This window comes from Petromyzon marinus, chromosome 24, assembly GCF_048934315.1.
Source record: "Petromyzon marinus isolate PM22_M1 ecotype Great Lakes invasive population chromosome 24, UKy_Petmar_22M1.pri1.0, whole genome shotgun sequence".
Lineage (NCBI taxonomy): Eukaryota > Metazoa > Chordata > Hyperoartia > Petromyzontiformes > Petromyzontidae > Petromyzon > Petromyzon marinus.
In genome coordinates, this window is record NC_133690.1 from 4,480,931 (window position 1) to 4,505,049 (window position 24,119).

General features: G+C 46.3%; 1 long non-coding RNA gene across 1 annotated transcript; it reads left to right on the forward strand.

Moving 5' to 3' along the window:
* Window positions 1-16,928: 16,928 nt before the first annotated feature.
* On the forward strand, window positions 16,929-18,952 carry LOC142928893 (uncharacterized). The gene is made up of 3 exons (XR_012945190.1): window positions 16,929-17,401; window positions 18,110-18,195; window positions 18,419-18,952. It is a non-coding gene; the product is annotated as an uncharacterized LOC142928893 (long non-coding RNA).
* The last annotated feature ends 5,167 nt before the right edge of the window (window positions 18,953-24,119 follow it).

A 24,119-nucleotide genomic window follows, 5' to 3' on the forward strand; every position in this document is an offset into this window, starting at 1 on the left:
GAGGTGCCGAGCCAGCAGCACTCTATCTCACATCTCGCAGGCGGCGGGGTCGGGGTGGGGCGGACGCTCGTTGCAAGGCGCAACGTTGATAAACCTGCGGAAGAAAACGAGCGTTAAGCCGCGCAGTCCGTTGGTACCCGCCCCTCCCATCTTTCCCACCTGGCACACGCAAGCTGAGTCAGCGCAGGGGGGGCACGGCACGGGGGTGAGACAGAAAGAGGTCCGTGTCCGTGCCTGGACGGGATGTGGCGCCGGGTGTGAACGGCGATGCTCTCGTGACCGTGCGTTCGTTTGTGTGTATGCGCGCGTGCGTCTCACCTGTGACCGTCCTTCTGCTGCACGAACCCCGGTCGCTGTTGTTTATCATACATTGGGGAAGCATCTCCCCCCCGGGGCTGGGAGACCTGTGAAGGAGACCGCCATGAACATCAGCTCGTCGAGAACGCCCGAGGCAAACGAGCGATTCGCTCGCACATCCTAAACCCATGCTCTGGGCTTTACAGCGAACACCTTAACATGGCTGTCATTGCATGTGTGTGTACGCATATGTTGGTACTTGTACGCGTGTGCATGTACGTGCGGAGCAGTAGTGTAGCGGATAGCGCGCTGCTCTTGAGAAGAAAAATTAACTCACACTCATCAACGATACTGTGGCCTTGAAATAAAAAAACATAAAATACATATACAGTGAGGGAAAAAAGTATTTGATCCCCTGCTGGTTTTGAACAGTGAGAGACAGAATAGCAAAAACAAAAAAAGCAGAAAAACGCATGTCAAAAATGTTATAAATTGATTGGTATTTTAATGAGGGAAATAAGTATTTTATCCCCTCTCAATGAGAAAAATTTCTGGCACCCAGGTGTCTTTTATACAGGTAACGAGCTGAGATTAAGAGCACAATTAACATCTGAATGATTTAGAGGACAACTGGGTGAAAGTATTGTGGTCAGATGAGACCAAAATGGAGCTCTTTGGCATCAACTCAACTCGCCATGTTTGGAGGAGGAGGAATGCTGCCTATGACCCCAATAACACCATCCCCACCGTCAAGCATGGAGGTGGAAACATTATGCTTTGGGGGTGTTTTTCTGCTAAGGGGACAGGACAACTTCACCGCATCAAAGGGACGATGGACGGGGCCATGTACCGTCAAATCTTGAGTGAGAACCTCCTTCCCTCAGCCAGGGCATTGAAAATGGGTCATGGATGGGTATTCCAGCATGACAATGACCCAAAACACACGGCCAAGGCAACAAAGGAGTGGCTCAAGAAGAAGCACATTAAGGTCCTGGAGTGGCCTAGCCAGTCTCCAGACCTTAATCCCATAGAAAATCTGTGGAGGGAGCTGAAGGTTCGAGTTGCCAAACGTCAGCCTTGAAACCTTAATGACTTGGAGAAGATCTGCAAAGAAGAGTGGGACAAAATCGCTCCTGAGATGTGTGCAAACCTGGTGGCCAACTACAAGAAACGTCTGACCTCTGTGATTGCCAACAAGGGTTTTGCCACCAAGTACTCATTTTTCAAGTTCAAGTTTAATTTATTAGGTATAGCCGTGAGCCATGCGACTCTTAAGTCGGGTGCAACCGCAACAAACAAAATTTGAACACAGAACATCTTAAAGCGACAACGCGTAACAGAAACATTCTGGAATAAACCAGCAAATATTCCACACAAAAAAACACGTATTAAAACGCTGTGTGCAAAAATCAATGTGGTGCAAGCCAACAACAACTATAAGACAATTTGGATTAACCATATGTTTTCGAATCACCAAAATAAAGCTAAGAAAACAATGTAACAACAGTAATCATAGGAACTGTGATTTTAAATTTAACAATAAACGACATATATAACACGGACGACAAAAAACTGCAGCCATAGCTGGCAGCACGACACTCCCAGTGTATGATGTGTGAGTGAGTCAGCAGCAGAAGGGTCAAATACTTATTTCCCTCATTAAAATGCAAATCAATTTATAACATTTTTGACATGCGTTTTTCTGGATTTTTTGTTATTCTGTCTCTCACTGTTCAAATAAACCTACCATTAAAATTATAGACTGATAATTTCCTTGTCAGTGGGCAAACATACAAAATCAGCAGGGGATCAAATACTTTTTTCCCTCACTGTATGTGTAATCGGCGACGTTTCGGGCAATGGCCCTTCTTTGTCAGAAGGGGAAGCTGTGCAGTCCGCGAAAATCTTTATATCGGCCTAGTGGTTGGAGGGACAAAAAAGTTTGAGAAACACTACTGCAAGAGATACAGAGAGATATATTCACCATCTTGAGAGGCGGAAGGGCACAAGGGTCGTCGTAGAGGAGGCCATCATCATCCGTATCGATGGGCGTGGAGTCCGTCAACGTGTCAGACTCGGACTGTGGCAGGTAGCCACTGCTTCCTTCGCTGCTGGCGCCGCTGCTGCTGTTGCTTTTGTAGATGCTGCGACCGCTGCTGAGGCACATGCTGATGCTGGCGAGGCTCGTTCTCACACTGTTGCTGTTTCTCTCGAAGAGCAGCGCGTCCGCAGTGGGGACGGGGAGGAAGCTCATCGCCTCATCCACGAGCTCGAACAGCTTATCCCGGTCTATCCCTCGCGGGGCGGTTGTTTCTGCGACAGAAGGACCCCCCCCTCGTGACTCACGCGCACTCGCAGCGCCCGAGAAGGTGGCATCGCAGAAACACTTTCAAAGCCGTTTGGACGAGAGCCTCTGTCCGCATTAAAGGCACTGCTTCAACACGTCTTACCTTTAAGGGTGCCACGGTACCGAGATGTTAACTATCTCACCTGGTATACAGGTGGTGAAGAGTTCGATCCCAACCCTGACACCTGTTGTATATTGGGAATTTGCACGTCTCTCTCCCTGTGGTCACGTATATTTTTCTCACGGTCCTCTGGTTTTTCCCTCCACATTTAGAATTAACATCACGTGTTTAGCAACACCTTAGACCGGGCGAGTCTCTCACCGCGTGCCCCCCCCCCCATCCCTCGCAGCCGTGCCGAGCTCAATCCCCTCACCTGGTCTCCTACCCTTGACAGACAAGTCCATCGTGCACCTCCATCTGCTGAGCGCCTTCTTGACATCTTCCATGCTCCCCTTCTTCTTCTCCTTCTCCTCCTCCTCCTTCCGCTTCTTGGCGGCATCGACCGCGGCGGCGTCCCGCCACAGCTGCTCCAGGACTTGGCGCGCCCTCACCTGGGTTTTGGCGAGCTTTCCTTGAGCCTTGAAGAGGGCTTTGTCCGCCGCCGACCGACGCGACCCCTTCCCACTAAAAACGCCGCAGCAGAACAGGCTGCTCTCCTCCTTCTCCAGCAGGCCGTCGTCGGGCGACAGGTTGTAACGCGTCGCGGTCGGAATGTGATCAATATCCACTTGTCTGCAAAGGCAGACGGAGCGTAATTTGGGGTCACAGATGCTCGCAGCCGTCGCGCCAACAGTCACGAGCTTCTGTCACTTTGCATTCACACTCGAGTCAAGTGAAATCAGAATCTTTATTAATATTGGAGGAATCCGATTAGGTATGAAGCTATTTTGGGGCCGTCCATAAATAATGTCACGCACAGAGGGGGGGGAGGGGGGTCAGACATTTGTGACGATGTGTGACGAGGGGGGGTAAGAGAAATGTGACGTCACATGAAAATGCGCAACTTTAAATAAACTTAATTAAATATAATTGTTATAACAACACTAATTTTGATTAATTTTCATTATTAACTATTTGATTATTTAAATTGACTAAGGTCACCTTTTATTTATTCCATGAAGGAGCATTTTGCTTCTCCATGGGAGAATGGACAAACATACATTTAGAAAAAAATTTGAATGACTGTTATTAAACATTTTTATTCCAATGATTCGACCAGGGTTTTCATTCTGTGGAATCCATGTGAATGTTTTAATTATACTCTCCATTTTGCTTCGTTCTACTACTAAGTTTCAAGTCTATTTTAAAGTTATAATTACTTTCAATTTTTATAATTATAAGATAATTTCAAGAAATATTCTGAACATCTGCAGTTTCATTTAGACGTTGAATATTTTCAAGTGAATTTTGTGCTAAATTTCAGCTTTCCAATGCCTCCTTTTTAATACATGTTTTCGCCTACAACATCAGAGTGCAGCGCCACATTAAATAGTGCAACAATGACAATAGTTTAAAGTGATTTGAAGCATGTTTTATTTTCAAAATGTAAATATGGTTGGGGGGGGGGCAGAGCCTTGTGACGTCATATTTGAGGGGGGTATGACTTTTTGTGACGCCGTGTGACGAGGGGTTGTGTGTTTCCCCTCTCTCGTGAATTTAGCTCTTCTGTGCCTGGTGGTGGCTGCTTGTGTTGCAACCGAAACGTCCTACGCTATTGTGTTATTTTATTATTTCTTATTTATACGTGACTTTACCGAAAAAAAACAAAGATTGAGGGGGGGGGTCAAAAATCGGCCAAAATCGCGTGACGTCATTTATGGACGGCCCCTTTTCACAGATGTCTAGTTGGGGATTGGTCAAAAAGTTACAACAATACAAAAACACGATAGGAGTGCAGAGTACAGGAAAGGTAAGCAATTCACTTCAAAAATATATACAGTAGAACCTCGGAGATCGAACGCACCAGAACTCGAACAAATCGGTGTTCGAACGATATTTAGTATTTCCCAACATTTTTTGCCCCGGAAACCGAACGAAATTCGGAGGTCGAACGGCCAATCGCGACTTGAAAGAACCTGTACGGCTGAGAAGCGTATGGCCAGCAGCGTGCATGACGCTTGCCCAGACAAACAGGACTCCCCTTCCAAACAATGACACCACCACCTCCTCCTCCTCACCACCTTCCACTCAAGCCATCAACTCTCCTTACTACAGGTAAAGTGAAGTTCAATGTTCATTTATTTAATTTATTCCATATACTCATTCATTTATTCCATTCATTTATTGTGTTTCTTGTTTTTTTGGTATGATTTTATGCATGTAATTGCTGTAAACTGCGTGTAAAAACTGCTTTATAATGAGAGACTTCTTGTGTCTGGAACCAATTAATGTCATTTACATTAATTCTGATGGGGAAAATTAATTCGGTGTTCGAACAAATCGGTGTTGGAATGGCCTTCTGGAACGAATTAAGTTCGATCTCCGGGGTACCACTGTACAAATGAAACTCAACTAGGTCCATGCTACCAGCTAAAGCCTACTGAGCTATTAGATTGTTTTCAGAAGCAAGATAGCCACAAATGATAGAGGGGGCCGTCGGGATGAGAGGGGATGTCGGCAGGAGGTGTGAATGAAAGGGAGCAGGGGATGAGGAGGAGAGAGCAGCGGATGAGGAGGAGAGAACAGCGGATGAGGAGGAGAGAGCAGCGGATGAGAGAACAGTGGATGAGGAGAGAGCAACGGATGAGGAGGAGAGAGCAACGGATGAGGAGGAGAGAGCAACGGATGAGGAGGAGAGAGCAACGGATGAGGAGAGAGTAACGGATGAGGAGAGAGCAGTGGATGAGGTGGAGAGAGCAGCGGATGAGGTGAGAGCAACGGATGAGGAGAGAGCAACGGATGAGGAGGAGTGAGCAGCGGATGAGGAGGAGAGAGCAACGGATGAGGAGCAAAGAGCAGCGGATGATGAGGAGAGAGCAACGGATGAGGAGGAGAGAGTTGTGTGTGAAGGAGGGATTGCCTGTCTCCGTGTGTTGGTGTGGAGTGTTCGCTCCCAATAGAAAATGAACTTGTGTCTACCTTCTGTGTCTATGTTGTGTCCCCGTGTGCCTACATTGTGTCTATGTGTCCGTGTCTCCCTTCTGTCCAAGTGTCTCCCTCACGGTTTGTATAAATGTTTGTCCCTATGAAAGCAACGACCGATCTGACGAAGACTCGGCCACAAGTACAGTCGGCGTGTGTAGTGTACAGGGCCGTCTCACTCACCCACTGCACACATGTCACAGCCGTCTTTGTCTCTCCCCAGTGCCGTCTCACACTCACCTCGGAGATGTTTCCATGCTTCGACCGTCGCGGCAGCAACTCGGCGAGAAGGTTCTTCACTGAAGCTGGGAGAGCGAGTCGAGTGAGGGGGTCTCAGAGAGAGGTGAGTCTCGGGGTGAGTCTCGGAGCGCACCTACTGTACCGGGCGCCTCCACTGTAACATTACGATCGGGCGGCAGTTGGTCGTGACGTCATGCGATGGTGGGCGTGGCCTGTGACTGTAGGGGGGAGGGCGCGCGGGGGATTGGGGGGAGGGGCGTGAGGGGGATGGGGTGGGTGTGCGGGGCGGGGCTCTTCAACGGGCGATGCACTAAGCGCCCCCAACAGCGAGTTTGTGTTGTTGTTGTTCCATAACAATAACACGTGTTTGTCTTGTTGTTCCATAACAATAACACGTGTTTGTGTTGTTGTTGTTGTTCCATAACAATAACACGTGTTTGTGTTGTTGTTACATAACAATAACACGTGTTTGTGTTGTTGTTCCATAACAATAACACGTGTTTGTGTTGTTGTTGTTCCGTAACAATAACACGTGTTTGTGTTGTTGTTGTTACTTAACAATAACACGTGTTTGTGTTGTTGTTCCAAATCAATAACACGTGTTTGTGTTGTTGCTCCATAACAATAACACGTGTTTGTGTTGTTGTTCTATAACAATAACACGTTTTTGTGTTGTTGTTCCATAACAATAACTTGTGTTGTTGTTGTTCTATAACAATAACACGTGTTTGTGTTGTTGTTGTTCCGTAACAATAACACGTGTTTGTGTTGTTGTTGTTCCATAACAATAACACGTGTTTGTGTTGTTGTTGTTCCATAACAATAACACGTGTTTGTGTTGTTGTTGTTGTTCCATAACAATAACACGTGTTTGTGTTGTTGTTGTTCCATAACAATAACACGTGGTTGTGTCGTTGTTGTTCCGTAACAATAACACGTGTTTGTGTTGTTGTTGTTCCATAACAATAACACGTGTTTGTGTTGTTGTTGTTCTATAACAATAACACGTGTTTGTGTTGTTGTTGTTGTTCCATAACAACAACACGTGTTTGTGTTGTTTCGTAACAATAACAGCGTGTTTGTGTTGTTCCATAACAATGACACGTGTTTTTGTTGTTGCATAACAATAACACGTGTTTGTGTTGTTGTTCCATAACAATGACACGTGTTTGTGTTGTTGTTCCATAACAATAACACGTGTTTGTGTTGTTGTTCCATAACAATAACACCTGTTTATGTTGTTGTTCCATAACAATAACACGTGTTTGTGTTGTTGTTCCATAACAATAACACGTGTTTGTGTTATTGTTCCATAACAATAACACGTGTTTGTCTTGTTGTTGTTCCATAACAATAACACGTGTTTGTGTTGTTGTTGTTCCATAACAATAACACGTGTTTGTGTTGTTGTTGTTCCATAACAATAACACGTGTTTGTCTTGTTGTTGTTCCATAACAATAACACGTGTTTGTGTTGTTGTTGTTCCATAACAATAACACGTGTTTGTGTTGTTGTTGTTCCATAACAATAACACGTGTTTGTGTTGTTGTTCCATAACAATAACACGTGTTTGTGTTGTTGTTGTTCCGTAACAATAACACGTGTTTGTGTTGTTGTTGTTACTTAACAATAACACGTGTTTGTGTTGTTGTTCCAAATCAATAACACGTGTTTGTGTTGTTGCTCCATAACAATAACACGTGTTTGTGTTGTTGTTGTTGTTCTATAACAATAACACGTGTTTGTGTTGTTGTTACATAACAATAACACGTGTTTGTGTTGTTGTTGTTCTATAACAATAACACGTGTTTGTGTTGTTGTTCCGTAACAATAACACGTGTTTGTGTTGTTGTTGTTCCATAACAATAACACGTGTTTGTGTTGTTGTTGTTCCATAACAATAACACGTGTTTGTGTTGTTGTTGTTGTTGTTCCATAACAATAACACGTGTTTGTGTTGTTGTTGTTCCATAACAATAACACGTGGTTGTGTTGTTGTTGTTCCGTAACAATAACACGTGTTTGTGTTGTTGTTGTTCCATAACAATAACACGTGTTTGTGTTGTTGTTGTTCTATAACAATAACACGTGTTTGTGTTGTTGTTGTTGTTCCATAACAACAACACGTGTTTGTGTTGTTGTTTCGTAACAATAACAACGTGTTTGTGTTGTTCCATAACAATGACACGTGTTTTTGTTGTTGCATAACAATAACACGTGTTTGTGTTGTTGTTCCATAACAATAACACGTGTTTGTGTTGTTGTTCCATAACAATAACACGTGTTTGTGTTGTTGTTCCATAACAATAACACCTGTTTATGTTGTTGTTCCATAACAATAACACGTGTTTGTGTTGTTGTTCCATAACAATAACACGTGTTTGTGTTGTTGTTCCATAACAATAACACGTGTTTGTGTTGTTGTTCCATAACAATAACACCTGTTTATGTTGTTGTTCCATAACAATAACACGTGTTTGTGTTGTTGTTCCATAACAATAACACGTGTTTGTGTTGTTCCATAACAATAACACGTGTTTGTGTTGTTGTTCCATAACATTAACACGTGTTTGTGTTATTGTTCTAGAACAATAACACGTGTTTGTGTTGTTGTTCCATAACAATAACAGCGTGTTTGTGTTGTTCCAGAACAATAACACGTGTTTGTGTTGTTGTTCCATAACAATAACAGCGTGTTTGTGTTGTTCCATAACAATAACACGTTTTTGTGTTGTTGTTCCATAACAATAACACGTGTTTGTGTTGTTGTTCCATAACAATAACACGTGTTTGTGTTATTGTTCCATAACAATAACACGTGTTTGTGTTGTTGTTGTTGTTCCATAACAATGCACGTGTTTGTGTTGTTGTTCCATAACAATAACACGTGTTTGTGTTGTTGTTCCATAACAATAACACGTGTTTGTGTTGTTGTTCCATAACAATAACACGTGTTCGTGTTGTTGTTCCATAACAACAACACGTGTTTGTGTTGTTGTTCCATAACAATAAGACGTGTTTGTGTTGTTGTTCAATACCAATAACACGTGTTTGTGTTGTTCCATAACAATAACACCTGTTTGTGTTGTTGTTCCATAACAATAACACGTGTTTGTGTTGTTGTTCAGGCCACACGGGGTCATTGTTGACGAGTGGAGAGCCTCTTTGTTCATTGTTCTATGCACGAAAAATGTATCAATAATATAAACTTTAATTGCATCATTACTATAAATTCCTTAACATCCGAATCAGAATCTTTATTGAGGCTGGAGGAATCCGATGAGCTATTAAGCTCTTCTTTACAGATGTCCAGTTCGGGCGGGTCACATTTAATTGCGGGACTGCTATCAATACCAGCAGGAACCCGCGAAACTTCGGCGAGGATTTGGGCAGTCCTCGATTTACGAAGGGAACCTGTTCTAAAGACATACAAAGAGAAAGACAAAGATACCCCGTGTAGCCTTGATAGACTGTCGGGGCAAGTGCTGATAGTGAGCACCTATGAAGGCCGGCACGGCACACGAGTGGGTGGGTGGCCAGTACCACGCCCGGCCACCTTTGTGCCCCCAGTAGCGATGTTTACACACCACACCAGGTACTCATTTCAGGCTGAGTCGACCAAAGGGGAGGCCCAGGACGCATTCACATAATCCTCACTGGTGTTGGCCGTGAGCGAGAATCGAACTCGGGTCGCCGGCTTCGTAGTGCAGCGCGCTAACGACTACACTACCGCTCCCGACCCAACTTTCACGTACACAAAAAAAAGACAAAGATCCCCCTATAGCCTTAACAGACTGTTGGGGCAAGTGCTGTTAGCGAGCAGCACATCTGAAGGACCGAATGGCACACGAGGAGGTGGGTGGCCAGCACCACGCCCGGCCACCTTTGTCTCCCCAGTGGAGTTGTTTACACACTGCACCAGGTAGGCATTTCAGACTAAGTAGACCTAGGTGCTCGGGGATAATCGACACAGCTGTTAAGGGACATTCACATGCACACAGACTAAGATCCCTCACATAGCTTTAACAGACTATTGGGGCGAGTGCAGCTAGCGAGCAACAATGAAGGCCGACACGGCACACAAGAGGGTGGCTGGCCAGCACCACGGCGGACCGCCTTTGTCTCCCAAATGGCGATGTTTACTGGTACTCATTTTAGGCCGAGTCTTAAGTGCTAGTGTTCGTAAGTCAGGTGATCCTAAGTCGGGTGTTTGTAAGTGCAGGTGTTCGTAAGTCAGGTGTTCCTAAGTCGGGTGTTCGTAAGTCGAGGGCTTCCTGTAATTTTCATTTCACAGGTCCAGCTGATTTTTAACCAGAAACAGATAACCTATGGCACTGGTAATGACCTATAACAACTGCATATAGCCTCTAAACTAGATTAAAGAAACATCTGTGGTTCATGTGGTGGATGGAGCTGAACAGGGCCCACTGGTGGAGGGGCGAGGCCAAGGGAAGGAGTGGGGACAGCCTCTGGAGAGAGAGGCAACAAGGGATACACGTGCGTGAGTTATGGCACAGATTATAAATCGGCTCACATAAGCCGGTGTGTTTTCGCAGCATTAATTTGAGTAGTTCTCAACGTACAGAGTCGAAAGATAACTCATTTTGACCGTATTAAACCAGCTGGCTGTGGTATTAAATGTGAACTTTGTACGACGTATGAATTTTATCTCAGATGAAAAAAAATATAATCCAGTGCAATCTGAAACACCCACCATAATCATCCATGGGGGTCTTTGGAATTGCACATTGCCTATGTTATGACTCTTGACCTAGATAAAAAAAAACAAGTCACGTGCTGCAGTGCAATGACTACTCAGCGAAAATTCGTAAATAACAAACTGTGGTCTTAAAAGTCCTTATATTTTTAATACGCGACATTTGAACAATTGCTCTTCTTCATAGCACGTGAAGCCAACACGTGCGTCAACAACATTGCCGCAGCACCCCCTGCTGGACTAAACACGCTACTGTGCCGCGGAGACACGTATCAGACGGCCACAAGCGAGTGGTGTCAAGTGTGATCATGATGATTATACTGGTAGGAACGAAGTTGTAACCTGAGTGTACCAGCCTGAAATAGATTAATGTCTCCGTCCGTCCCCTTTCAATACTTTAACGAAGTGAAATCTCGTGCTGTTGTGTGTAAAATCAGCAATAGACAGCGCAGAGACTTGTCCTACCAGCCCACCCTGCAGGGACCTGTTTATGAGGCTTGTTTACCCAGGAAAGCCTCACTGCAGGCGCGACACGTCCATGTAGGGTATCTAGGCGGTCGTCTAGGGCGTAAAGTTAAGTGGGGTGCCAAATTCGAGGAAAAAAAATAATTTCTCTACATTTCTGACGATTGATTGGACAGACGGACGGACAACCCGAATAATTATGCCTCTTAAAAAAACATTAAACGGAAAATAGGGAAAAATGTTTCCCAGTTTACCAAAAAACTCAGCCTCGATCTGCCCCTGGGGTTTGGGGGCGCCGATTGCTGGCAGTAGCGGGTCCAGGGCCGCCGCTGCCTCACTGAGTGAGCCTCGTGGCTCTTTTTCAGGAGGGTCCTGCCAGTTTTCACAGTAGGGGGTGGCTATGTATAATCCGAATTGTGTAATGTGTACTTTATATCAGAATCTATTACAGTACACTATACCATTTTGCGTGAAAACTCGGACCCATTATCTTGAAGTTATCGGGGGTGGGGCGTCTTTGCTTATTAGCATCTTTAGTATCTTGCGATTCACCAACGTTGGTTGGGGCAAGCCTGACTGCTGATGAGACACTGAATGTCGAAGCGAGCCCATAGCTTGCTTTGTATTGAATTAATACTGCTGACATTATGCACTCCAAGAAGACCGTGGGGCTGATGGGATGAAAAAAAACATTGATTTTGTTGTTTTATGCGATGAGACAGATACAGGATTGTGAATGAGACGTGTTTTTTGTCAATGTTATGGACGAATAGGTGAGAATGGTGTGAGTTTGTGTGTGAGTGAATGGCAAATGCCTGGAGTGTGTGGTTCGGATCAGGTGAGTGGTGCGTGGTGGTTGATGAGTATATCATGTGTGTGCCAGGTGAATGATATCTGGTGAGTGGTGAGTGTCCGCATGGTGAGCGGTGTCTGGCGATGGGTCAGTTGTCATCCATGTGAGGTCACGCCACCTTATCCGTCCTCTAGTGTGTGTGTCAATAATAACAATGTCAACTTTCAACACGCCACTACCGCACATCACTCACTGGCTCTCGCAGAGAGGACAACGACTCGGAGGCGCGAGGAGGAACCACAGATGAGCGGGAAGGCAGCAGCCAGGCGACGAGTCGACGCCAACGATTGCCCAAGCTCTGCGGTCCTCTACAATTTGAGGTGGTGTGGGCCAATTAATGTGGGAGGAAACCGGAGCACCTGAATAATAACTGAACAAAAAATGTTTACCAGGTAAAGCTCACTCAGCTATAGAGCTCTTTTTTTCAGAAACGACCTGGCCCCAAATGATAGCTCAACGAAGTGGCTTATCTTGTGGAAATTTACAGCAGTCAAATACTCAGAATGCCCGTTTATTCTGTATATGAGGAGGTAAAAACCGGAGGACCCGGAAAAAATCCACGCGACCACGGGGAGACAGAGACAGGCAAACTCCAAATATACAGCAGGCGTCTGGGTCGGGATCGAATCCACGACCTCCTGTATACCAGGCGAGGTAGTTAACATCTCACCACCGTGGCGCCCATGCGTGCGAAGGGGGCAAACACTCAATCCCATGCAGTCCACATTCTTCCTTTACCGCCTTCTCCTGGCATAGCCAGGGCATGGCACCTCCTCGACGCCCACGGCAAGGGAGTTTCACAACATCGAAGTGCGGTGATCCACCGACCCTCGCTGCTGCCTCCACAGTGCAGCAGCCACGTGCAGCAGCGTAGCCGCCACCGCCCAGCTTTTGTTGTGTGCGTGTGTACACAGGAGACGGTAAAAACGAGGCATGAGCAAATAATAAATGAAATTGTAAATTCTGAATCGTGACGAATTTAATTACTGGTGGGCTACATAACTGCTTGCCTTCGAACCATCCACCAGCAGCAGGTCTAGCAATGTTTTCAATCTCAGATCATTCATTTTCCAGTTCCTCCAACATTGATTCCATAGGGAGCTACAATGACTTTACAATATTTTTCCACGGAAACTTTCACCACTCTACATGGTCAATAGGCCTGATTGGGTACGTCTTCATGCTAAGTATATGGTACAGTATTTACATGAGGTGGATGTGACTGTGATTCTCGTATTGTAAAATGTTTTAACACTAAAGTCAGGACTGGACTTAGGAATGGACGATCGGGGCGGCTACTCATGGGCGAAAATTTGTAATGGAAAATAATGAGGGCATCGCCATGGGCAAATAGGGGTAGAGAGAAAGACACGGAGAGAAACACACACGGCGAAAGATAGACACAGAAATAGGCAGTGAGAGACATAGGAGTACAATGAGAAACAAACACAACAACAACCGCCATTCGCCACTAAGTGGCGGTGACGTCACCACGACGCTTGTGCCAGGCTATGTGCATCTTGAGGCCACGTGAAGTGTCGAAAGCCCGCTGGCAGGAGGTCACGGGGCAGACCTAGATGCCACGGGTCTACTGACTGAGACGACTGGCTGATGCACCACCTGTGCCCCCTACTGTGCCAACTTGCTGTGCTTTAGCCTCCCGGCACTCCGCTCGTTGTTGTGAGCGTCGCTCCTCCGCCCTCCGTTGTTGTTGGAGGGCGACTGCCTCCAACTGCCCAGTAGCAGCGTCCTTCACGAGCCTCCTCCACAGAGGCCGATCTTGACACCGCTGGTACCAGTCATCGGCAAGTCCACTCAACTCCACGTCCTCCTGTACCACATCACTCCATCTCTTCTCTAGCCCGTGTCACGCCCGTTTAGCCCCCTCGATCCGGCTGAACAAAATCTGTTTAGGTATGCGGTGGCTAGGCATGCGGGCTACATGACCCAGCCAACGCAGCCTTGCCTGCCGGAGGAGTTCACCAATGGGACTTTGTCCACATCTTTCAACGATTTGTGAGCTCCTCACACAACCTAGCCTGGTTAAACCCAGGATGTATCGTAGGCAGGCCAGCATAAATGTTTCTAACCGACGAACATGTTCCATTAGGGGGGTCCACGTTTCGCAAGCGTAGAGAAGGGAGGGAATGGCCGTTGCCGAGAAGACATGAAGCTTTGTGCGGAGTGATAGACCAGGAAGCTTCCACACAGCGTTACGCAACCGATGAAAATATAATGCCGCTCGACTGATTCGGGGGTAGACCTCTGCTGTTAAAGTGGAGACGGTCATGAGCACACTGCCAAGGTATGGGAAACGCTCCACTCTCTCCACAACTGCCCTATCACCAATTGGGAGTTGTGGGGGTGGAGTGTCCGATGGTACAAAATACCCAGGCAGGTGCTTAGTTTTGGTGGGGCTGATGGTAACGCCCCACCTCTTGGTGGCAAGCTCCAGGTTCAGCAGCAGAGCCTCCAACTCTTCCTCTGAGTGAGCAGCAATTACTCGGGCATCGATCAGCCTCCCATTGTATCCGTACCAAATGGAAATTCCTCCGGTACAGCTATTGAGGGCTTCACGAACTACGTGGTCAAAATAGATGTTAAATAATGTGGGAGCCAGAGGACATCCCTGTCGTACCCCAAGGTGTACGGGGAATAGCTCTGACTCCCGGCCACGTAATTTTACCCAGTCCCGCTCACCATCATGAAGGTCCTTAATGATCGTGAGCAGAGGGACAGGGACTCCGAAAGCATGAAGAACCCAAAGCCCAGGCCTACAAACACACACACACACACAAAGGGACACAGACACAGAGAAAAACCATCATGCAGACTCTGGTCATCCTCACAGTGGCTTTTGGCTGGCCATAGAACAAAGACGGCCACCACATCACGTGTTTTCTGATGCAGTTTTACGGCCGTCTGGAACGCTGTCCCGATATTAGGAAGCCACTGGAGCTATGCAATTTTAAATATAGATTGAAAACTAATTTCTTTATAACTTATTTTTGTATTTAGTAGGCTGTCTTTCCCCCGCACCTCCGATTAGCACGGTTGGCAATGTACGGTACGAAAGAAGTTCCACAGATATATAGAGACAGACTCAGAGATAGAGAGGGACATTCAAAAAAAGCAGTACAGAGAGAGACACGAAACTTTAATACAGAGATAGGGAGAGAGAGAGACAGACACAGAGAGATACACAGACTGAGATAGAAACAGATAGAGAGACAGAGACATAAAGAGAGATGCAGAGAGAGGGACAGTGACATACAAGTGTTGTGGCCCTAACTAACCACACGGAGACATCTGCTGGAGGAAACGCGTTTATTGTAACAACTCTTAACACTATGTTAAGACTACTCTGTTAAACACTACTGTAACACCCGATAGCCTAAGGGAGAGACAGCCTCCCTTCTAGCGTGTCCTACACACGCCGGGCTACGCTACACGCCGGTGCCTTGCGACGGCGGCTAGGGGAAGACTGGACCGACCGACCCACCCCGGGGTACGGGACTCGCCCTGGTCCGCTGCAACCCCGGCTCTAGCGAGAGCCTCGGGGAGGGTCCCCGGGTGCTGGTCCAGTCTTCAGGTCTTCAGATGTCTTCAAGCTTGAGTTGGCGAACACTCCCTGGCCCGTCCCGAGGGCCGGCCTTTTATCCCCAGGTCGAGGTCACCCCTCCCCTCATGAACCTTCTAGAAGGTCTTAGTAGGTCTTAATTCTTAAGGGGGTTTAGGAAGTGGTGGGGGTCCCCATCCCCCTCAGCCCCCAGCCCCTGGGGGGTCTGGGGTGTCAACCTCCGGTCACGGAGGGGCGGGGGTTTGACCCCTACACACCTCGCTCTCTCGGCTGCCCCCTGTCGGCCCATGAGCGTGGTGGCAGGTCAGCTGCCTAGAGCACCTTATTATGGCGCATTAAAGTAATGATCAGCCACAGCAGAAGTATTGGTCCTGCAGTCTTTCAGATCTGCCTTATGTTCACGAACACGGCCCGAGACATGTCGTTTGGTTTCCCCAATGTAACTGCTGCCGCAGATACAGCTTAGTTTGTAGACGCCGGGATATTGCATGTCAGGAAACTTGTCCTTCACAGATGGGATCAGGTCACGAATTTTATGTACTGTGTTAAATCGGGCCTGGATCTTGTGTTTGTTCATGATTTTATAAATATTTGTGGTTACCCCTGCTATGTATGGCAGGGTGATGGTTTTGATTGGATCCTCAGATGGCTCCTTCCTCACGCTTGGGGTGAAGGCTTTGCGGATTGTGTAGTCAGAATATCCATTCGCCTTGAGAGCTTGGTGTACGTGTTTTAGTTCACTGGTTAGGTGTTCATGGTCGGAGATACACTGAGCTCTATGTGTAACGTTTTGATGAGGGAATTCTTCTGGGATGGATAGTGGTGGGAATCAGGTTTTAAGTAGGCGTCAGTATGGGTTACTTTCCTGTAGACAGAGTGGCTCATTGAGCCATCTGGTCTCTTTTTGATTAAGACATCCAAGAAAGTTAGCATGCCATCCTTTTCTACCTCCATGGTGAATTTGATGGCTGGGTGTATGGAATTGATGTGGTTGAGCCGGTCGGCCATGTGGCCAGATGCCAAACGTGTCATCCACGTACCTCTTCCACAAGGACGGGCGTAGAGTGGATGCTTGGATGGCGTCCGTCTCAGATATTTCCATGAAAATATTGGCCACAACCGGAGATAAGGGAGAACCCATTGGGTGCCTTCAGTTTTTTTTGTAAAATGATGGTGAATATGTACGTCTTAGCATTTGCTATTAAAATATGAAATAATTATTCTTTATTAGATTAAATCATTATTTTTTATTATATATTAAATGTGGGAGCTGGAGAACATCCCTGTCGCACATACAGAGGGAAAAAAGTATTTGATCCCCTGCTTATTTTGTACGTTTGCCCACTGACAAATAAATGATCAGTCTATAATTTTAATGGTAGGTTTATTTGAACAGTGAGAGACAGAATAACAACAAAAAAATCCAGAAAAACGCATGTCAAAAATGTTATAAATTGATTTGCATTTTAATGAGGGAAATAAGCATTTGAGCCCTCTGCAAAACATGACTTGGTGGCAAAACCCTTGTTGGCAATCACAGAGGTCAGACGTTTCTTGTAGTTGGCCACCAGGTTTGCACACATTTTATATCAAGGCCACAGTATCGTTGATGAGTGTGAGTTAATTTTTCTTCTCAAGAGGCAAAGTATCACCGGGACCTCGTGAAGAATGGCACTTTGGCAAGTGGCCCGTGGCCATAAGTTCACCGCGTGCTGATTTCCTATTCTCCTTACTGCAGGAACTCGTGAACATGGACACCACGGTCGTGGACACTTCCAGCAAGCCACGGCTAGCTGATTGGAAGTTCGGCCATCAATCGGTAGGGAGTGACTTGCATATGCAAACACATACAGAACTGTAAAAAAGACAACGATCCCCTATAGAGCCTAGAAAGACTTTTGGAGCAAGTGCTGTTAGCAAGCATCTATGAAGGCCGTAATTGTGGCACACAAGGGGGTAGGTGGCCAACACTTCGCCGGGCCGCCTTTGTCTTCCCAATGGCAATGTTTACACATTCTAGATTTAAAGCTTTCGTGACTGCTAGGATCCATACTCTTTGGTTCTATTGGGTTAAGTCACGTAGGTGAAAATAAAATAACAAAAAATCACGACGTTTCGTGATTTTTTTGTGTCGTGATTTTTTTGTTATTTTATTTTCACCTACGTGACTTTACCCAATAGAACCAAAGAGAATGTTTAAACACTTCACAAAGTACTCATTTGAGGCTCATTCGACTTTAGGGAAGCCCCAGGACCCATTCAGATAATCGTCACTGGTATTGTCCATAAGCAGCCCTAGAAGTCGGGTCACCGGGTTCGTAGAGCAGCGCGCTATCCGCTACACTACTGCTCCGCACGTACATACACACATGTACAAGTACCAACATGCGTACACACACATGCAATGACAGCCATGTTAACGTGTTCGCTGTAAAGCCCAGAGCATGGGTTTAGGATGTGCGAGCGAATCGCTCGTTTGCCTCGGGCGTTCTCGATGAGCTGATGTTCATGGCGGTCTCCTTCACAGGTCTCCCAGCCCCGGGGGGGAGATGCTTCCCCAATGTATGAGAATCAACAGCCACCGGGGTTCGTGCAGCAGAAAGACGGTCACAGGTGAGACGCACGCACGCATACACACAAACGAACGCACGGTCACGAGAGCATCGCCGTTCACACCCGGCGCCACATCCCGTCCAGGCACGGACACGGACCTCTTTCTGTCTCACCCACGCGCCGTGCCCCCCTGCGCTGACTCAGCTTGCGTGTGCCAGGTGGGAAAGATGGGAGGGGCGGGTACCAACGGACTGCGCGGCTTAACGCTCGTTTTCTTCCGCAGGTTTATCAACGTTGCGCCTTGCAACGAGCGTCCGCCCCACCCCGACCCCGCCGCCTGCGAGATGTGAGATAGTGTGCTGCTGGGTCGGCACCTCCTGTGAACACGGTTCTTCCGCTGGGGACCTCTGGGAGATGGCTCCTCATCCTCCTCTGTGGACTGTTCTCAACATGGACGCTCATGAGAGGAAAATCTCTCCAATCCGGACGGATGTTTGGGATAGCCTCTCTTTTGATAGTGCATGAATTACTAACTCGTAGGCTTTTGCGACCAATATCCATAATATAGGTTTTTTTGCGTTAGATCACGTAAATATAAATATGTCGTTAAACCTGCCACCACCCGACAAAGGTTTATCACGTAAACAGAACATGGCAATTTGTTACTAGTACAGCACACCAGTGTGTTGGAGAGAAAATCTACAACATTTACAATCCGAGTACGACGTTTCAGCAGTTATTACAACTAGCTTCATCATCATGAAGCTACCACCTGTTTTGTTGATGACGTCACTTGTAAGCGCTTATTGTGCGAAGGGGGGGGATTAATGAATGCATATACATTTTAATGGGTATCAAGTGTGCATTGCGTTATATATATGGTAATAATCAGCGTACATTATGCGTGCACATGTATGCACATTGTTCTTGAACCGCTTGTAGTTTGCGAGCAATCAATGAGTACCTGTTATTGTCTTTGTACAGGTAATCCCCATTTATGTATGGTGACCTGTATGGGCATGCATTTAAACAATGTATTATCTGATTATTCACTTCTTAGCAGCACTAAGCCTGTAGCTATCGGAATGGTTACAATTATTTCTTATCAATTCCGATAGATTCTTTCATTACTCTTGACCGGTAGTAACTAGTTTTGCACAGACCTTCGAAATGATCAGAATCACTTGAGTGTCATTGTTGGCATGCGTATTCTGCCACTGCTGACAGTTGTATTTGGGAATATTTTATATTGATTTGGTGTTCTTTTGATCATGCTGATCATTCGTCATGTCTGCCCAATATAGCATTTGCCACAAGTGCAATTAATCTGTTGCACACCTGCTGGTGATAGCTTCGGTAATACATACTCTTTGGTTCTTTCGGTAAAGTCACGTAGTTAGAAATAAAATGAAACAAATCACGACGTTTCGGGCGCAACACAAGTGTCTGTCATCAGGTGGGACAACCACAGCAAGAAAAAATTTGCTGAAGTGGGCGAGAGAGCTGCCGTGGCAAGCGGTTATATAGGTAATAAAGGGGGAGGAGCAAGGGGGGAGAGAGAGAGGGGGGGTGGTGTGAAGTAGGGGGAGGGGGGTGCTGCGTGAGCGCTCTGGGTAGAGAGAACGTGAGGCAGGGGGGGGAAGTGGGCGGGGCTGGAAGTGGGAGGCTGTGAAAGCCAGGAAGGCTGAGGCTGCGGGGAGAAATTAAGTAGGAAAAATAGGCTAGTACCCAGCAGATATGATGGTTTTACCTGGTTAATAACATCCTTCCAATGATTGCTCACTTTGTTTCCATCTTTTCAGTTGAAGTTATGTCTGTTTATATATCTGGATGGATTCATGAACAAACCTTTAATAGTACCCAGAAGGTTTTGCACAGTACCTTGGTCTTGGAAAAAACAATATCACGCGAGCCCACAACGGTATAACAATGGTAAGCCACGGCAGAGGTATTGGTTGTGCCATGATTCAGATCTGCCTTGTGTTCGCGAACACGGTCCGAGACATGTCGTTTCGTTTCCCCAATGCAACCGCTACCGCAGGTACAACTTAGTTTGTAAACTCCAGGATATTGCATGTCAGGAATGACATCCTTCACAGATGGGATTAGATCACGGATTTTGTGTACTGTATTGAATCGGACTTGGATCTTGTGTTTGTTTAAGATTTTTTAAATATTTTTGGTAACACCTGCTATGTATGGTAACGTGATGGTTTTGATCGGCTTCTCAGGGGGTTGTTTCTCCATGGTTGGAGAAACAGCTTTGTGAATAATGCGGTCCGAGCACCAATTCATCTTGGGGGGCTGGTGTACGTGTTTCAGTTCACTGGCAAGGTGGTGTTGGTCGGAAATGCAGTGGGCCCCATGGTGTAGTGTTTTGACGAGGGAATTATTCTGTGCCGGATGATAGCGGGAATCAGGTTTCAAATAGGAATCTGTGTGGGTGGCTTTCCTGTAGATAGTGTCCCAACGAGCCGTCAGGTCTCTTCTCAAACAAAACATCCAGGAATGGTAGCTTACCATCCTTCTCCACTTCCATGGTGAATTTGATGGATGGGTGTATGTAATTGATGTGGTTGAGAAATTGGTTCAATGCTGGCAGGCCATGTGGCCAAATGACGAGTGTAATCTACATATCTCTTCCACAAGGAAGGCTATCACTGGTGATAAGGGGGAACCCATGGGGGTACCTTCATTTTTTGCAGAAAGTACCATTCCAGGTGAAGTAAGTGTTGGTAAGGCAGGGCCTAACCAGAGTAGATACATCAGGATTCAGTTCATGTTGGACTAAGTCTTCAATTATTGCTAAGGTGTCAGGTACAGGAACCTTGGTGAACAGAGAAACTACATCAAAGCTGACGAGCAAATCATCTGCGGACAGTGAAATGCCCTTGATTAGAGAGACCAAGTGAGTTGAGTTATGTACTGCTGAGGTAGTCTTGCCCGTGAAAGGAAGCAAGGTATCAGACAGAAAACGGGCCAGTTTGTAGGTAGGTGAGTTGATAGTTGAAACGATTGGCCGAAGTGGAGTACTTTCTTTATGGATTTTTGGAAGACCATAGAATCTTGATGGTCTAGTAGCAGCAGGTTTTAGGGAGAGCCGTTTGAATGGCTCGATTAGAGAAGTCGAACTGGTAATGATATTGTTGGTTTTTGTAGCCAGGCGGTTGGTGAGATCTTTGTTGATTTTTGTGTAAAGCCATTATTAAGGTCCTTGATTTTGTTGTTGTATGTGGTTTTATCCATGATGACAGTAGCATTGCCCTTGTCGACTGAGAGGTTGACTATGGCATCTCTCTTTTTTCAATTTGCCGAGTTCAGAGCGCTCGTCTTTGCTGATGTTACTAATGGGTTTCTTAGCATTTTTAAGGACGGTGGCAATTTCAGATCTTGCCACGTTTGTCGGGATGTGTCCCAAGCCTTTGAGGTCTACATCTACCCTGGCATTAATATCATCCACTGGGATGTGTTTGGGGTGACAGCAAAATTCAGCCTTCTAGCTAGTTCCGATTTTAGGCTATCGGAGATTGTGCTGCTACTCTAACAGTCTTGTTACCATCTAGCTTTTTAATGTGTGGATCTGGTTTCTTTTTTGACAAGTTATTGAATTTAGCAATAAGGTTAACCTTTCATTTGCAGGACATTGTTGTGGCAGAAGAAGCAGTCATGTTATCTACAAGGTTCCAATCAAATGCGGACATTTGATTTGTTAATGTTAAGTGTGATTGTAGTAGACATTTGTCTAAATGATCAAGTTCAAGACGGAGTATTCTTATCCTCTCTGAGATTAGAGAAAGGCTAGCTCTGAATAAGATCCGTTTGGCGTTAGGAGAAGTGACAGAAGCACACGTGAGTGTAAATGTGGTCGGTAATACCTTGTTGTCGCGGCATCTCTTCAGAAAGGTGAGAGACTTGATCATGTGAGCCTTCTTGTCTCGTAGTCTGTTAAAAGCTCTAACACGTGTGAAAACCCTCCCTGTAGAGGTGGTTAAATCTTGATTTGAAGCTTTCGTGACTGCAGGCCCCATACTCTTACACTCACATCTGCTTCTGTCACTTCTCTTAACGCCAAACGTATCTTATATTCACCATCTTGAGAGGCGGAGGGGCACAAGGGTCGTCGTAGAGGAGGCCATCATCATCCGTATCAATGGGCGTGGAGTCCGTCAACATGTCAGACTCGGACTGTGGCAGGTAGCCACTGCCTTCTCCGCTGCTGGCGCCGCTGCTGCTGTTGCTTTTGTAGATGCTGCGACCGCTGCCGAGGCACATGCTGATGCTGGCGAGGCTCGTTCTCACGCTGTTGCTGTTTCTCTCGAAGAGCAGCGCGTCCGCAGTGTGGACGGGGAGGAAGCTCATCGCCTCATCCACGAGCTCGATCAGCTTATCCCGGTCTATCCCTCGCGGGGCGGTTGTTTCTGCGACAGAAGGACCCGCCCTCGTGACTCACGCGCACTCGCAGCGCCCGAGAAGGTGGCATCGCAGAAACACTTTCAAAGCCGTTTGGACGAGAGCCTCTGTCCGCATTAAAGGCACTGCTTCAACACGTTTTACCTTTAAGGGTGCCACGGTACCGAGATGTTAACTATCTCACCTGGTATACAGGTGGTGAAGAGTTCGATCCCAACCCTGACACCTGTTGTATATTGGGAATTTGCACGTCTCTCTCCCTGTGGTCACGTATATTTTTCTCACGGTCCTCTGGTTTTTCCCTCCACATTTAGAATCAACATCACGGGTTTAGCAACACCTTAGACTGGTCGAGTCTCTCACCGCGTGTCCCCCCATCCCTCGCAGCCGTGCCGAGCGCAATCCCCTCACCTGGTCTCCTACCCTTGACAGGCAAGTCCATCGTGCACCTCCATCTGCTGAGCGCCTTCTTGACATCTTCCATGCTCCCCTTCTTCTTCTCCTTCTCCTCCTCCTCCTTCCGCTTCTTGGCGGCATCGACCGCGGCGGCGTCCCGCCACAGCTGCTGCAGGACTTGGCGCGCCCTCACCTGGGTTTTGGCGAGCTTTCCTTGAGCCTTGAAGAGGGCTTTGTCCGCCGCCGACCGACGTGACCCCTTCCCACTAAAAACGCCGCAGCAGAACAGGCTGCTCTCCTCCTTCTCCAGCAGGCCGTCGTCGGGCGACAGGTTGTAACGCGTCGCGGTCGGAATGTGATCAATATCCACTTGTCTGCAAAGGCAGACGGAGCGTAATTTGGGGTCACAGATGCTCGCAGCCGTCGCGCCAACAGTCACGAGCTTCTGTCACTTTGCATTCACACTCGAGTCAAGTGAAATCAGAATCCTTATTTATATTGGAGGAATCCGATTAGGTATGAAGCTATTTTGGGGCCGTCCATAAATGATGTCTCGCACAGAGGGGGTGGAGGGGGATCAGACATTTGTGATGATGTGTGACGAGGGGGGGAGGGGGGGTAAGAGAAATGTGACGTCACATCAAAATGCGCAACTTTAAATAAACTTAATTAAATATAATTGTTATAACACTAATTTTAAATTTTGATTTAAAGCTTTCGTGACTGCAGTAATTCATATTCTTAGCTCTTTCGGTAAAGTCACGTTGAAGGGAAACAATACAATAATAAAGTATATATAAAACAATAAAAATTGCATTGCAAACCGACACACCTGATGACGACCGTTTGTGTTATGGTCGAAGCATCGTGAGAATTTTTATTGTTTTATATATATTTTATTATTTTATTGTTTCCCTTCAACGTGACTTTACCGAAAGAGCTAAGATTATAACACTAATTTTGATAAATTTTCATTATTAACTATTTGATTATTTAAATTGACTAAGGTCACCTTTTATTTATTCCATGAAGGAGCATTTTGCTTCTCCATGGGAGAATGGACAAACATACATTTAGAAAAAAATTTGAATGACTGTTATTAAACATTTTTATTCCAATGATTCGACCAGGGCTTTTCATTCTGTGGAATCAATGTGAATGTTTTAATTATACTCTCC